This window comes from Passer montanus, unplaced genomic scaffold, assembly GCF_014805655.1.
Source record: "Passer montanus isolate IOZ18808 unplaced genomic scaffold, ASM1480565v1 scaffold144, whole genome shotgun sequence".
NCBI lineage: Eukaryota > Metazoa > Chordata > Aves > Passeriformes > Passeridae > Passer > Passer montanus.
Window position 1 is genome coordinate 880,129 of NW_024361386.1, and position 16,681 is coordinate 896,809.

Here is a 16,681-nt window from a genome sequence, read left to right on the forward strand (position 1 = left end):
GAGAATCTCCCACTTATTTCCAATCTGAAGTGTGTGCAGAGAGGCACACTGGCACATGCCTCTGTGTGTATGTGTGCCCACTCTTCCTGATACCCCAAAAGCTGCCTCACATCTGTCAGAGCCATCAACTTAAAAAGCCCAGGTAGAGCCCAGCCTCTCCCTGCTCCAATGTTTAGCTGACCACCCTACCATGCCTGTCACCCTCCTCAGCTCTTCTACATCTGCACTTCTGCTTTCAGGGTTAAACCAAAACTGCCAAAAGGTTTTAATAACACCAATTTATCTTTTAACATCCTGTTTTATCTATTGTACTACTGGGATAGCTGCAGCACACGCATACCAAGCAATCCATCCCAGGTCGAGCAGTGAGTCGGTGGGAAAGCCAGCAATAAAATCCATAAGTTCAAGTGGGAATAAATTTTACTAAAGTAGCTAGAGGATTTTCAAGTGCAGTTGGCTAAATTTAGGTACCTTAGATGTTTAATAAATCAAAACTTTTGATAATTCTTGTGTTTCTAGATTTTTTCAGTAAGTATTTATTTGAGATCTTAATAAAGCCTTGGAAATTCCAGTTTCAGGGACTGAATTTTATTTCACCTAAGTCAGAATTCTGGGGCTGAAATTATTTAAGTATTGCAGTGAAGGGTGACAAATACAGAGAGCAAATTAATTGTGGCAGAAGATTAAAAGGTCACAAAGCCTGCACTTTTTTTTTTTTTCGCAGTGGAGAACTTCATTAGCAAAATTTATTACTTGCCCTACCATTAAATAGGTAAATGTCTCACAGATTCATTGTTTTCCAAGACTGTAGGTCATCTATACTACAATTTTCAGTAGTTTTATTTCACTGTTCATCCTTTTTGCAATTTCTTCTATTTCCATTCCTAATAGTGATGTCTTAGTGAAACTTGTTCAACAAATTCACTCTTGTCTTCCAGGCACAGTATTCTTAAAGCACCAAATCCACAGTTCTGAAAAGGTCATCAGTGAATGTTTGAAGACCTAGACTGCATCCATGAAAGCCTCTTATTTTGGCATAAAATTAAGTTTCTAGTTATGTCATGTTAAAATACCCTGAGTATGAAGAGACACCAAGGCACAGGATGAAATTTTTCCCAAATCTTACAGAATAAATAATCAGCACCACATTTTTCTCCTCAGACTCATCTGCTGACATATCCTCAGTAAACTGCAGACATGGCCTCTGGAGATGCTGAGATGGCCATCTTTGGGGAGGCGGCTCCTTACCTCCGAAAATCGGAAAAGGAGAGAATTGCAGCCCAGAACAAACCTTTCGATGCCAAGTCATCGGTGTTTGTGGTTCATCCCAAAGAATCCTTTGTGAAAGGGACAATCACGAGCAGGGAATCGGGCAAAGTCACTGTCAAGACTGAAGGGGGAGAGGTGAGTCAAAAACAAGGCTCAAGGACAACATTTTCGTCCCTCACTGCATTTTTAGCTGACATATGAGGATCTTTTGTTTCCTTGACAGACCCTGACTGTGAAGGATGATCAAATCTTCTCCATGAACCCTCCCAAGTATGACAAAATCGAGGACATGGCCATGATGACCCACCTGCACGAACCCGCTGTGCTGTACAACCTCAAAGAGCGTTACGCAGCCTGGATGATCTACGTAAGTGGCAGCAGCAGCTTCCTCTGGGCAGCCCCAGGAGCTGCTGGGCCAGGCTCAGGGGAAGCCAAGGTGCTGTGTCCCTTCCTTGCAGACCTACTCGGGTCTCTTCTGTGTCACTGTCAACCCCTACAAGTGGCTGCCGGTGTACAACCCCGAGGTGGTGTTGGCCTACCGAGGCAAGAAGCGCCAGGAGGCCCCTCCACACATCTTCTCCATCTCTGACAACGCCTATCAGTTCATGCTGACTGGTGAGTGCTTAACGTCCCTCACAGCAAACTAATTAAAAAAGCCCTGCTGATCTCACTGGAGCACATGACAAGCCAGCTGGAGCCACCAAGAAGCATGACTGTGAACTTGGTCGATTTATGTAGCAAACAATTTCAAGTGAAACTGACCTATGAGCATTCAGGAACTTATGGTTAATTATTTGTACTTAATTGTACAAAATTCTACACTCTCCTACTGCAGAAATAGTACTTGGCTAAGTTTTTTACATTTTTTTACTGATAAGAAAGAAAAAGTTATTTTTTCTTGTATTTTGAACTTGGGTAGGTACTTCGGCTTTATTTCTTGAGGAAAATTTTGTGAAGCGCAAGTGATACACATCTTGTCTCAGCTCCAGATGCTTCTGACTATTCAATATATCCATTTGGGTTTATGTTGAATCTACTAGGACACAGAAGGGAATGGGGTAGTCCTGGACTTTTTGAAGTATCCCCAACTTCAGTTTGCAGTTTTACTTCTCATTCAGCTTAGCATTACCCAGGTCAGCCGCTAACGCATCTCCCATTGTTCTGCTTTCACAGATCGGGAGAACCAGTCCATCCTGGACATCCCTGAACTTCTGAGAGGAAAATCTCTGAGCAACATTCCATTATTTTACAAGATTAATTAAATTTACATTACACATTTGTTTTCAGAAATGCTCCTCATTACCACCAACCCATTTGACTTCCCTTTTGTGAGTCAAGGTGAGATCACTGTCCCCAGCATTGATGACAAGGAGGAGTTGATGGCAACAGATGTAAGTAATGTACAGAACAGGTCAACAGACACAGGTCATATATCAGATAACATGCAAGTATTTCACTTTGTTCACTGTATTACCAGAGTGCCATTGACATCCTGGGCTTCACTGCTGATGAAAAGACAGCCATCTACAAGCTGACAGGGGCTGTCATGCACTATGGGAACCTGAAATTCAAGCAGAAACCAAGAGAGGAGCAAGCAGAGCCTGAAGGCACAGAAGGTATTATCAAACTCAATAATTAACCATCTGTAAGTCACTACATATGTGGAAAACAGCAAAAGTTTTTCTCTGTGGGACTTTAGATCCCAACGAAAACAATCATTCAGGAAAAAACAGCTGTCTCTTGTCCTTAGTACATCAAATTTCCTGATTTCAGGATTTACATAACTTATGCTATGAACAATTAATACTTTAAACTGGTCTTCATACTCTTTCAAGAAGTAAGGAGTTATGGATGTTCCTTTAGTCGTACCTTTGCTGGAATATGGCTTGCAATTCGGAAACAGCCCAGTGATTCAGTTCTAGCATGATCGGGAACCATGTTCCCATGCATCTTCACCTATCAGATGCTCAGTAAAGTCAGCTGTGAGAGGAGTTATTTTATTCCTTTCCATTGTTGGCACAGGACCTACAACCTCTATCTTCAGTTCTGTGAGCAATGCCTCCTCTCGTTAAAGGAAAAGGCAGGTAGGGAACACCACTGGTAACAGGATGAAGCCCAATGAGTTTCATTGAATATCAGAAACAAAAGCTCAGAAAAGGCTGTAGGTTGTAGATCTGAAGGAGAACAGAGATATTGTCTCTGTCTTTCACTCTAACTCTTTTGTTAGATCACCTGATCACCTGAATGTAGATCAGTACCCAACTGTTGTCACTGCAGCTCCTGAGCTGCGTGTATACTGCACACATTCAGACTAGCAAGCTTCAGTTTTCAGTTTTGTGCCAGGAGATTTTTGAAAACTTCATTACTTTCTGTGTGCTGCAGTGAAGAATTTCAAACAAAAATTTTTTTAGAAAAGCTCAATATGCATAATAGCAAGTGTGATGTTACAAAGATTCCCTCTACGAGAGTCTATCAAAAGTTTTCAAAGAACAGAAATCTGAAGCATTCAGCCTTTAGGGAACACTCTAGGATTCAAAGCCTGCTGGACGTAAAATTCTACCTTTCTCCTCTGGCTTTTCAGTTGCTGACAAGGCTGCCTACCTCATGGGTTTGAACTCAGCTGACATGCTCAAGGCCCTCTGCTACCCCCGAGTCAAGGTGGGGAATGAATACGTCACCAAGGGCCAAACAGCACAGCAGGTAAGAAACATGTTGCAACCTGGAACCAGGTGTAGAATGAATATCCTTTTGATTCTCCTCTGCCTCGTATTGTAATTCCAGGTATTTTTTTTTTCCTGTAGGTGCACAATGCTGTGGGTGCTCTGGCAAAGGCGCTTTATGAGAGAATGTTCCTGTGGATGGTTGTTCGCATCAATGAACAGCTGGACACCAAGCAGCCCAGGCAGGACTTCATTGGTGTGCTGGACATTGCTGGCTTTGAGATCTTTGATGTAAGTAAGATTTAGTAAGAACTATTTGGAAGTGACAACTGAATGTTATGATCAATTTGAGAGACATTTTCAAAGAGAACATAATATTATCACATGATTAATGTTATTTGTCTTTTTTAAGTTAAAAAAAGGACCTTTCAAAGGACTTGTGCTATTTCAAGATGTGCAAAATCAAAGGTACAAAATGGTCCAATCAAAAAAGTTCATTGTTTATATGAACAGGTCCAAGACAGTATAAAAACATGTAATCATGATAGTCCTAAGCTTACATTTTTTCCTCCCGGTAACTTGGTCTCATTTTAAACAGGATGTACAATTTATCTTTAAATTTTATCAATGAAAAAAATTTCCTTGTGGACAATTAATTTGATCCTTTCCTCTTTTTCATAACGTCATAAAATGGACAGAAGAAATGCATGGGAAATCAAGTCAACTGCATTACTTATTTTTAAAAGAGGAGGTATTGCAATTATTCCTGCGTCTTCAAATATGTGTCTTTCTTATTTTATTTCCAGTTTAACAGCTTTGAGCAGCTGTGCATCAACTTCACCAATGAGAAACTGCAACAGTTCTTCAACCACCACATGTTCGTGCTGGAGCAGGAGGAGTACAAGAAGGAAGGGATTGAATGGACATTCATTGATTTTGGGATGGACCTGGCTGCCTGCATTGAGCTCATTGAGAAGGTATCCTTCCTGTTCAAATCAGTTACATGCATGGAATCTCTGTAATTACTTGGTCTCATTTTCCAAAGGGATCTTCCATGTTCATGTTTCCCTTGTGCTGGGTAGCCTAGAGCTGGAACAGCGCTCCAGATGTTTCTTCTCACAGCTGAGTAGAGGGGAAAGATCAACTCCCTTGAGCTGTTAGCAGCACAGTGTAGCTTAGGATGAGTTGGTGGCTTTGCTGCAATGGCTCATGTTCAACTTGTCCAACACATCTCTGTGCGCTCTGACTTCCACTGAATAAGGTAGTACTCTGATTTTACAGAGTACACTGTCAACACAAACAATATTAATTTCTATTTCATTTATGAGTAATTTTGTGTTGAAAAAATGTAAGTATCAGTATGATCAATCCCATTTTCTAGAAGAAAATATCTCAGTCCTTGTTCCATTACTGTGCCTAGGTGAAGATAATTATTGCCTTGAAAGATAAATTACAATTGGTTTCTTCTTGTGATTTCTCCCAGCCCATGGGCATCTTCTCCATCCTGGAAGAGGAGTGCATGTTCCCCAAGGCAACTGACACCTCTTTCAAGAACAAGCTCTATGACCAACATCTGGGCAAGTCCAGCAACTTCCAAAAGCCAAAACCTACCAAAGGCAAGGTTGAAGCCCACTTCTCCCTGGTGCACTATGCTGGCACAGTGGACTACAACATCACTGGGTGGCTGGAGAAGAACAAGGACCCTCTGAATGAAACTGTCATTGGGCTGTACCAGAAGTCATCTGTGAAGACCCTGGCTTTACTCTTTGCCAACTATGGTGGAGCAGATGCAGGTTGGTTCTTTGAATTCCATGTTTTCCCTGATGTATAGCTTGCAAAAAGGAATCAAAAAGGCAAAAAAAAAATCTAAAATATGTTTTATTTTCAATTTAGCTGAGGCGAGTGCTGGTGCTGGCAAGAAAGGTGCCAAGAAGAAGGGTTCTTCCTTCCAAACTGTCTCAGCTCTTTTTAGGGTACAGTAGAGAATTCATTATTTCTTCCTAAGACAAGGAGTAAACCCATCAATTACTATGGCTAGTCTTGTTTTGGCTTGGTTCTGTTAAAAGATTCTGAAGTTCTTGGGCCACATTCTGCTAGGAATAAATCCAATCAATCTGCTCATACTTCATTTCATTGAATGCTTAGTTTTCCCATTTGTTTAAGGCTGGCATTCATCTCAGCATACCCTACAACATAAATGTATACTCTAGACATTTAAAACTCAGCTTGTTGGTTTTGTCCCTTTTGCTTTCAGTAGGGAAAACACAAAGGTTCTATGTTGTGTGCTCCATATGACCCAGCCTAAAAGGCCACTGCAGAATGCTTCACACTGCCTTGTAGGGGTACTGCTTTATCTCTCTGGGTACATCCAATGGAAGATGGATAACCATTCAAATGAAGGCACTCCACTAGAGTCAATGAAATGTATTAAAATAGTATATTTAAGAGTACAGTCTTTCCTAAACATTACTCAGATTACTAAGTCAATTATACCAAAGATCTGTGGAAAGTCAGAAAAACTGGTGCAGAGAGCTTGAGTTCAGGGTTCTGCTAATTTTTGTATAGTATGTCATTTCAGAGGACTTGATGCCTACAGCAGAAATGACATTTGCTAATATCAGCTTTTCTTAATGACTCTCCCAGGAGAATTTAAACAAGCTGATGACCAACCTCAGAAGCACCCATCCCCATTTTGTGCGGTGCATCATTCCAAATGAAACTAAAACACCTGGTAAGAGACTTACATGCACATAGAAGGTTTTCAGTGTGGTGCAGCTCTTCCCCACTGTATTGCAGAATATGGCATGTATTTGTGTTCTGCATTGCCAGGTGCCATGGAGCACGAGCTGGTGCTGCACCAGCTGCGCTGTAACGGCGTGCTGGAAGGGATCAGGATTTGCAGGAAAGGATTTCCCAACAGAGTCCTGTATGCAGATTTTAAACAAAGGTCAGACTTCATCCTCTTACTGGATCACCTTGTCCATCTTAAATAGCTTTTGAAAACTAACCTTCCCCTCCTGTGCTGAAAGCCTTCTCTAAAGTTTCAGTTTAATAAGTGCTGTTTGTTCTCAGCAGTTCTTAAGACTCTTTCTTGCCATGTACCTGCTAGCTGGTCTCAACAACAGACCTCTTCATATGCATGGAATCACTTAGGTTGGAAAAGACCATTAATATTCTGGAGTTCAAAGCAAGTCCTTCCATTTTCTTCCTCAGATACAAAGTATTAAATGCCAGTGCTATCCCAGAGGGACAGTTCATTGACAGCAAGAAGGCTTGTGAGAAACTTCTTGGATCAATTGATATAGACCATACTCAATACAAATTTGGTCACACTAAGGTAAAAGATTGTTTGCTTCAAGTGCTACATGGTTTTGGTTTGCACGGCTTGATCCTGACACTCAGATACTCCAGATAGCACATGAAATTATCTAATAGGGTATAAGAAATAGTGTAAAATAAATAAATCAGATTCTTGATTACTCAACACTTGAATAAACAGAAATTCATGGTCACAGGATGATTTAATTAAGGGTTAATCAAGTTCCTAATTTAAGACAAAGTTGTAGGAAAAAAGAATCACGTGTGAATAAAAATGAAAGAAAAATGTCTGGCTATTATAGTTCCTCAACTGCAAGTAACCAGAAGCTTGGAGTTATAAAAGAACGTCTGTCACTACATATATTGATTGTGGTTTTGCTTTTAACTTCCATAGTGTATATCATGGCGGGCAGGGTATCAGGTTACGTTAAAGAAGAACAGACACTGCATCTATTTTCTTGTTCTTACCTAAGGTGTTCTTCAAAGCTGGGCTGGTGGGCCTTTTGGAAGAGATGAGGGATGAGAAGCTGGCACAGCTCATCACCCGCACCCAGGCCAGGTGCAGGGGCTACCTGATGAGGGTGGAGTACCAGAAAATGGTGGAGAGAAGGTAAACTTTTCTTCAAATCAGGCTCACTGTACTTGGCTTATTATGTCATCATGGTGTAAATATTGAATTTTAATTCAACTTGTCTTTCAGGGAGTCCATCTTCTGCATCCAGTACAACATTCGTGCATTCATGAATGTCAAACACTGGCCATGGATGAAGCTGTTCTTCAAGATCAAGCCCTTGCTGAAGAGTGCAGAGTCTGAGAAGGAGATGGCCAACATGAAACAAGAGTTTGAGAAAACCAAGGAGGAGCTTGCGAAGTCTGAGGCAAAGCGGAAGGAGCTGGAAGAGAAAATGGTGAAACTTGTGCAGGAGAAAAATGACCTGCAGCTCCAGGTTCAGTCTGTGAGTACCACCAGTAGGCATTATCCTAATTCTACTGTGACTGTCAGGTTGCTATTTACAATAGCAGTTTTCAAACCACATAGAAACTTTGATTTAGTTCAGTTTAATTGAAATTCTTTCAGTGGTGCTCTCAAAGGTATAACAAGCTTATGTAAGGGCTGTGAGGTATCTGTAGTCAAAATATTGCGTGGGTGAAACTTTTCTATGGTGTATGCTGAGATATTCTTATGATCATGTACTTTGATCCAAATTTTGATATTATGAGATAATATTGGATTCTATACACTGCACAATTACATAAATACTCATGCCTGCAGGCAGATTGAAAAGGAATTATTTGGTTTTAGCTTTTAAACCTGGCTGTTTAAAAACTAACAATATCAAATCAATTCTATGTTATATGTCATTCTGTCGGAACATTAATCAAATTTTAAAATACAAAAATACTATATAAGACCCTGCATGATGAAGATTAGGTATCTCAATATTACCTGAAAAAGCATATTCCTAAAAATGGCATCTCCCTACCAGGAAGCTGATGCTTTGGCTGATGCTGAGGAAAGGTGTGACCAGCTCATCAAAACAAAAATCCAGCTGGAAGCCAAAGTCAAGGAGGTGACTGAAAGGGCTGAGGATGAAGAGGAAATTAATGCTGAACTGACAGCCAAGAAGAGGAAACTGGAGGATGAATGTTCAGAGCTGAAGAAAGATATTGATGACCTTGAGCTAACACTGGCCAAGGTGGAGAAGGAAAAACATGCCACTGAAAACAAGGTATAAGGCAAAAACTGTCACTTGCACTCTGGAAAAGACTTGTCTTGTTATAAAGTTTTAAGCACCATTTTCTGTTTGCGAGTTCCAGAAGATGCGCCGTGACCTGGAAGAGGCCACGCTGCAGCATGAAGCCACGGCTGCCGCCCTGCGCAAGAAGCACGCGGACAGCACAGCTGAGCTGGGCGAGCAGATCGACAACCTGCAACGCGTGAAGCAGAAGCTGGAGAAGGAGAAGAGTGAGCTGAAGATGGAGATTGATGACTTGGCCAGCAACATTGAATCTGTGTCTAAAGCCAAGGTACACAATTATTTTTATTAGGAATTTGATAACATTGTGGTATTTTTTCCTTAATCTTAAATGATTTAATTTTTATCAGGTTGTATTATAAATGGTTTCTCCAAATCTCATGTGTAGAAGTATGGGCACATGTACAGTCCTAAGATGTCAACTGCATCTTCTGGACATATTTTCCTGCTTAAAGACGGCAGAATCAAGGAAAGGTACTCTTTTTTTTTAATGTGCAATTGATATCTAGGCAAATCTGGAGAAGATGTGCCGCACTCTGGAGGACCAGCTGAGCGAATATAAAACAAAGGAGGAGCAGAATCAGCGCATGATTAGCGATCTTAGTGCTCAAAGAGCTCGTCTGCAGACAGAATCTGGTACAGCCCTTCCATCCGTAATTTGGAAATGGCAGAACCCCATAAGTTGCTCTCTTGGTTACTAAAATGTTGTCACAATTACAAACATTTTCAGGTGAATATGGACGCCAGGTGGAAGAAAAAGATGCTTTAATTTCTCAGCTGTCTAGAGGGAAACAGGCTTTCACCCAGCAGATTGAAGAACTGAAGCGGCAGCTAGAAGAAGAGATAAAGGTGAGGATACTCATGTTACATATTAAATAAATATAGGACATAATACTGTTTTTTGTCAAGTGTTCAAGGATTCAGAAAGTGATCCAATTAAAAGTTCAAACCATCCCCTTAGATGGTGCAATCTAGGCCCTTGCAGTGCAGGACTCCCATGTTTTTATGAGGCAGTCATTCAACCACTAACTCTTTGGGATGTATATCAGTGTATATCAGTGCCAGTAAGAGAAATTTCCCAGGAAACACCTACTTCTTATTGCCATATTTTTGCAACCAGGCCAAGAACGCCCTGGCCCACGCCCTGCAGTCTGCTCGCCACGACTGTGACTTGCTCCGGGAACAATATGAGGAGGAGCAGGAGGCCAAGGGGGAGCTGCAGCGAGCCCTGTCCAAGGCCAACAGCGAAGTGGCTCAGTGGAGAACCAAATATGAGACAGACGCGATTCAGCGCACGGAGGAGCTCGAGGAGGCCAAGTACGTGAGCATTGTGTGGCAGGTTGGCATACACCAATAAGGGAAACTTAAAGACACCCACGGAGATTTTCAAAAGCAAAAGCCTAATAGAAGGTTGAGGAGTTATATGAACAGAAAAACATAAGGAAAACAGGCTATGTGACAAAGAATGCAGGAGAAAAGACATGTATGGGATTGTGCAAAGTGTGGAGGGATAGCAAGACTGCAGAGAAGTTGTGGCTGCCCGATCCCTGCAAGTGTTCAAGGCCAGGCTGGACAGGGCTTGAAGCAACCTGGTCTAGTGGAAGTTGTCCCTGCCCATGGCATGGAATTATTGATTTTTTTGTCCCCTCCAACACAACAAAGACCTTGGGGAAATAAAATAGGAAAAAAAAAAAAAAAGGCTGGCAGATATAGGCCCTGAACCATGGGCATTAGGATTCAAACACTAAGTAATGTCTCACTGATCTGGTGAGATGATAATGAACATCCACCAATATTATCAGCTAAGAACTGTGCTTACTACTTTCCAGGAAGAAGCTGGCCCAGCGCCTGCAGGATGCAGAGGAACATGTTGAGGCTGTCAATGCCAAATGTGCCTCCCTGGAAAAGACAAAGCAGAGGCTGCAGAATGAAGTGGAGGACCTGATGATTGATGTGGAGAGATCCAATGCTGCCTGTGCTGCTCTGGATAAGAAGCAGAAGAACTTTGACAAGGTCTTTTGGCCTCCAGCACCAGCACCCCTGGTGGAGAAAGTGAAGAAGCAGGTTGAACAGGAGAAATCTGAAATCCAGGCTGCTCTGGAGGAAGCTGAGGTATATGACAATAATCACTGGTGTCTACAGAAATGAGGAAAAAGGACTAACAAGGTCTAGGTTGTCCTCTTTTTTGGCTGGGGAGTGCAGACAGCTGAGATCTCTGGAAATATCCTATCCCTAAAAGGAAGCAGTAGGTTCATTGATGTTATCAATGTTTGTGTCCACTTGTCCAGGCCTCCCTGGAACATGAGGAGGGAAAGATCCTGCGCCTGCAGCTTGAGCTCAACCAAGTGAAAGCTGAGATTGACAGGAAGATAGCAGAGAAAGATGAGGAGATTGACCAGATGAAGAGAAACCATCTGCGAGTTGTGGAGTCCTTGCAGAGCAGCTTGGATGCTGAGATCAGGAGCAGGAATGAAGCCCTGGGGTTGAAGAAGAAGATGGAAGGAGACCTGAATGAAATGGAGATCCAGCTGAGCCATGCCAACCGTGTGGCTGCAGAGGCACAGAAGAACCTGAGAAATACACAAGGAGTGCTCAAGGTTCATTCAGCAAAGCAACAGAAAGAGAAAAAATGAGATCCATGACATTTTTGCCACTCAAGCGACTGACACCTGCTAATTTCTTTTCTCTTTCTTTCCAGGACACCCAGATCCATCTGGATGATGCTCTGAGGACACAGGATGACCTGAAGGAGCAGGTGGCCATGGTGGAGCGCAGAGCAAACCTGCTGCAGGCTGAAATTGAGGAGCTCCGGGCAGCCCTGGAGCAGACAGAGCGGTCAAGGAAAGTGGCTGAGCAGGAGCTTCTGGATGCCACTGAACGTGTGCAACTCCTCCACACCCAGGTCAGGGCAGGGAACAAAGAGCTGTGTTGATACTGACCAAACACAGAGGCCTGGAATTTACCAGAGAACCAGTAGTACTAGAAAGGCCTCTCTACTGCTGTCCCCAAGGAAAGGCGTATTTTGCATCTGTTCCCCTAGCCAAGCTTGTTATTTTATAAACAACCACTGTAACAATAATTCCAGAGTAAGAATTGGAAGATGGAGGGTGAAAGTCTTTGTTCAGGAAGAAGGTTCATTATGGCAGGTTTTAGAATTCAACTCTTGCCATGTCCTTCCCATTGCACAGAACACCAGCCTGATCAATACCAAGAAGAAGCTGGAAACAGACATTGCCCAGATCCAGGGTGAAATGGAGGATACCATCCAGGAAGCTCGCAATGCATGGCCAGTGGTTTTGTTCTTTGGGTTTTGTTCTTCCTTGGGCAATTGCATTGCAGAAGTTGTTTCCTTCCTTTTCCTCTCTGGGAGAAGGGAAAAGCAGGGGTTGGTGTTGGATTGAGGATCTGCAGATTTAGATGCTGGCCATTGCTGTGAAGACTCCTGAAAAATCCAGCCTGTGCTCTCTCCTGTCTCCAGCAGCTCTTTGTCCAGCTCCTGCCTTCACATCCTCCTAATGCTTCTCCCATTGTTTTTTCAGCACAGCTTCTTTTCCGTGAGAGAGTCAAGAGAGGGTGATCCTTTTGCTTTTTCCTTTTCCTACTCTTGCTTTTGATGCTGGCCCTCATAAACCCTAAACACCAGTTTAGGTTTTGTTTGTCAGTAATCTCAACACTGAAGGGAAGTTGAAATTGACCACTCTGATATTTGTTTGTTAGACCCATGAGCAATATCCCAAGGCCTCTCGCCTTACCTGGCTCCTGAGTGCAGCCTCACCAGCTCTTGATGGGAAGTCCAGCCTGATTCCAGAGTCTCTAACAAGCATTGACAAGCAGAACCTGTTGGTGTTGTCTGTTGAGAGAATTGGGAGATGGCTCTTTAGGAGCAGTCCTCAGCTTTCAATCCCAGCCCTTCAGAAAGGCCTTGCAGAGATGCCAGACTACTACTTCCTTCTCATGACACTGCACAACTTTTCCCAAGGGCTCCTTAGCAGACTCCTAACCTTGTTCCTCCTTCCTCATCCCCTGAAGTCCTTTTCCTTGCCTTACAGTGTGCATTGTTCTGTCTCTACAGCCAGGGCCTCCTGGCATTAACTCTTGCCTGCCCAAGCCCACCTAGAGGCTGGCTGCTCCTCTTGGGAGCAATCCCAACTGAGGGCATCTCCAAAGCTTCAGGTATGTGTGGGTAGAGTCTAGATGGCACATAAAATCTGTGAGTATCTCTGTTGGCTGTAACGGCTGGTACAAGCATTAACTTCAGAGACTCAGGGACAGGTGCACACCCTCAGGCAGGACCTGCCCTGATGATGAGCACTGCTGATGGCACTGAGGACTGGCCTTGTCCCTCCAGCAAACTCACAGCTCCCTCTGCACTCTCGTCCTGCCCTCCAAGGCCACACCAAACTCAGTCTCCACAAGAGCCATTGCTGGAGGAGGGGACAGGGCTGAAAGGAGCTTTGGAGGAGGCCCATGGCAGGAGGATCAGCCCATCACGGGTCTCCTTTCATGCTCAATGTCAAAAGCCCAAAATAGCCCCAGTCTCCTAAGACTCCTGTGCGGGGTCGTGCCTGTTTGTGGGGATGATCTGCTTCCACTAATAGCGCCTGAAGACATTCCTGGGCGGGTAGGCTGCCTTCTATGTGGCACTGCAACGTGCTGCCCTGGAGGAGCTGGCCACGTGTGCTGTGTGCCAAGGCAGCAGCTGCTATTCTTACCCCAGAGAGACTCAGTGCAGCACAGCTCCATTGCCAGATGAAAGGTTAAACAGCAGAAAGGGGACCAGCACCGTGGCCATGGCCATTCCCTGCTGGGATGTGCTGTCCCTGGGCAGCAAAGCAGCTGCCCAGGTACTTCCAGCAGTCAGCCAGGGCTCCTTAGGTTGGATGAGGCTTTGCCTCTCTCAGTTTAACCCACAAATTAAAAACACAGGCTGGCGTGCAGCTCTGAAAGTGCAGCATTTTACAGCTGCCATCCTGGAGTCCCTGTCTGAGTGAGGATGAAGGCAGAGGCAGGGCTTGCTCTGAGGTCCAGCAGCGCTGCAGGGGCCATCCATGTCCCTTTGCTCAGGCTGTGCTTCCCCAGCCCTCATTTAGGGAAGGCTGTAGGGCTGTACACCAGAGGTCCCTCATGAGCCCCAGGAGTATCAGGGCTGCTGGAGAAGCCCTGGCTGGGCTGCTGGCTCTCACATGATGGTTATGGAGACTCAGCCCTCCCTGCACCTTGACTCCCCTGGTCCTCTGGAGAGCTCAGGAAAGCCGTGTCCCAGCCAGGTACAGTCACCATGGGCAATCAGAGGACACTGAGCCCAGGACATCAGCTGGGATGGTGGCTGTGCCTTGCTCCTCAGGCCTTGGCTGTTGCTCTGACAGCACAGGCAGCATCAGCTTTCTCCTCAGCTTGGGCCTTGTCACCTGACACGAAGTTCCTTTAGGATCCTTGGCAGGCAGCCGACAGCATTATTGCTGGTGAGGGGAGCAGGGGGTGCCGGTCCCACAGCCCCATCAGGCTCCTGTCAGTCACAGGGAGCTCCCGGGCAGCAGCTGAGCAGGCCCTCTGCTCCAGCCCCCAGTGCCAGGGGATGGCAGCCTGGAGCCATCAAGGGGACCTTGCTCTGGGCCCTGCTCCTTTGCAGACCAGAAGGGAGATCTCACTTTCTATGGATTGGCCTTGGTCAGTAGAGGATCACAGTAAAGTGACCTATGTTCAGGGAACACTTTTTGAGTTCAAAAAGTGCTTTGAGAAATTAATCAGTTAAATTTCCTCCATGAGCTGTTAAGTACTTAGACACTGCATTCTGCTCAGGGATTCCATAAATACAAATTACTGGAGGTAAGAGAGTTCTGTAGAAGTGCTATTCTATGCTGATGATCCTTCCTGAGCATCACTTTCAAAGACAGGAAGCTGGGCTACACAAACCTTTGATCTCACAAGGACAGCTCATTTTAGATTCTGATAGAATTTCCTGCAGCGGTTAATACCATGTCCTTCATTGTTTCCTTTTCCTTCCCCTTCCTTCCTGCTCTCATAGTTGCTTGCTGCTTCGATTACCTCTTCCTGTCTGCCAGGTTGCCCACCCCACTCACCTGCTGTGTAATAAGAGCTCCTCAGCTGCTTGGCAGGGGATAGAAAGGGCATCCTGAGCGTCACCTCCTTGGATGGGATCTGCTGCCCAGACCTCTACCACCAATGTGTCTGTGGAGACAGGAGGAGTGTGAATCACAGCACACGAGTGGCATGCTCTTGAAACTACTCTTCCTCTAATCCCAGATTACGGATTTATTTGCCTCTCATGTTCAGTTATTCAATTTATTTGCCTCTCATGTTCAGTTTAAACTCACTCCAAGACTTCCAAGAATACCACTCTGTGGGAACCTACTTGGAAACAAATTTATAATTGAATTTCCCCCTAGGACAGGTGCATTCACTTTATTTGACATGTAGTGGAGGTAAATCACATTAAGATCTTCAGAAATTAATTTCTGACTAGAGCAGAAGTGACAGCAAGGCCACCACAGCCCCTCCATGGCCAGCCTGTGACATTCAGCTTATATTCACAGGTTCTCATTCTTAGACACAGAAATTTTGAACATTTCTTCACATTTGCCATGGTAAAGAATGGGTGGCCTATTCTTTACCTGCAGCTTAAGTTTTACCAGTTATGGTCCTCAGTAGTTCTTCCTCGGAAATCATTTATTGCTTCCAGCAATTGCCTCAGCCTATTCCTTCAGCCACATTTATTAGAAATGTTAGTTCAATGGCAAATTTCCTAACCAGATGTCACATCAAAATTACAGACTGAGCATGTTCTGTTCATAACAGTGAACATGTTTCAACATAACACTGAAAGCATGAAACCTTAATGGAGCGACACTGAATTGAAAACCAACCTTTTAATAGGGAAAATGTGCTCTTACCCTCTCCAGGGCTCAGTGTCCAGTCATATCCGAGCAGAAGTTCGGGGGTGAGCAGTGCTGCTACAAAGCAGTGCTCTGACATTTCTGCTTGCCTTCTGCTAACATTCCTGGAAGTTCTCATTTTACACAGAGGGCAGCAGAAAAGCTGCTGCAGCAGGGGCTGAGCATTCCCTGTCAGAGAAAATTGACGTCTCTAGGCAGACCCTACCTTAATGAAAGCAAGGCCAGCAGCAAACAAAAAACCCTGCAAGGATTTGAGATCCCCTTTTTTTTGGCAATGGGGGGAAAGAATGACCAAATCAGTCAGACTCCTTCCTACACCATCGCTCTTTCTAGAAGAATTTTAAGTATAGCTCTAATTTACATTATTTTTGTATCTGCCACTGTCACGATCTCAGTCTCTGCTGTTTTGAGGTGATGGTGATGTGTTTTTCACCTCAAAAGGGCTGTATGTTAATGCCCTGATTCTAGAATTCTAATGTTGCCACTTATATTGGAGGCATGGTATTCCACTCTGTATGAATTACGGAGTCTGTCAAGAAAAAACATTACACCAGAAAGTGATATTCTAGCAGCTAGGTATCACATTGCCAGAAATGTTTTTAAGACAGAATCAAGGCTCTGAACAAAATAATTTTTTTCTTTCTTTTCCTGGAATATACATGTACTGACACTAAATATTCTTCATTTCCCAATAGAAGTGAATTTAGGCACTCTATACTGAAACTATATCCTTTTTTTTTTTGAAAGGTGCCTGCAAATCCTA

The 16,681-nt window shown here is 43.9% G+C and overlaps 1 long non-coding RNA gene and 1 pseudogene across 1 annotated transcript; one reads left to right on the forward strand and one right to left on the reverse strand.

The window, feature by feature from the left end:
- Positions 1-1,182: 1,182 nt before the first annotated feature.
- LOC120498270 lies at positions 1,183-12,288 on the forward strand (annotated as a pseudogene).
- A 47-nt stretch (positions 12,289-12,335) lies between these two features.
- On the reverse strand, positions 12,336-16,106 carry LOC120498276. Its single transcript, XR_005626656.1, has 4 exons — positions 15,916-16,106; positions 15,085-15,193; positions 12,757-12,854; positions 12,336-12,367 (listed from the first exon to the last, which is right to left on the reverse strand). It is a non-coding gene; the product is annotated as an uncharacterized LOC120498276 (long non-coding RNA).
- Between the last annotated feature and the right edge of the window lie 575 nt (positions 16,107-16,681).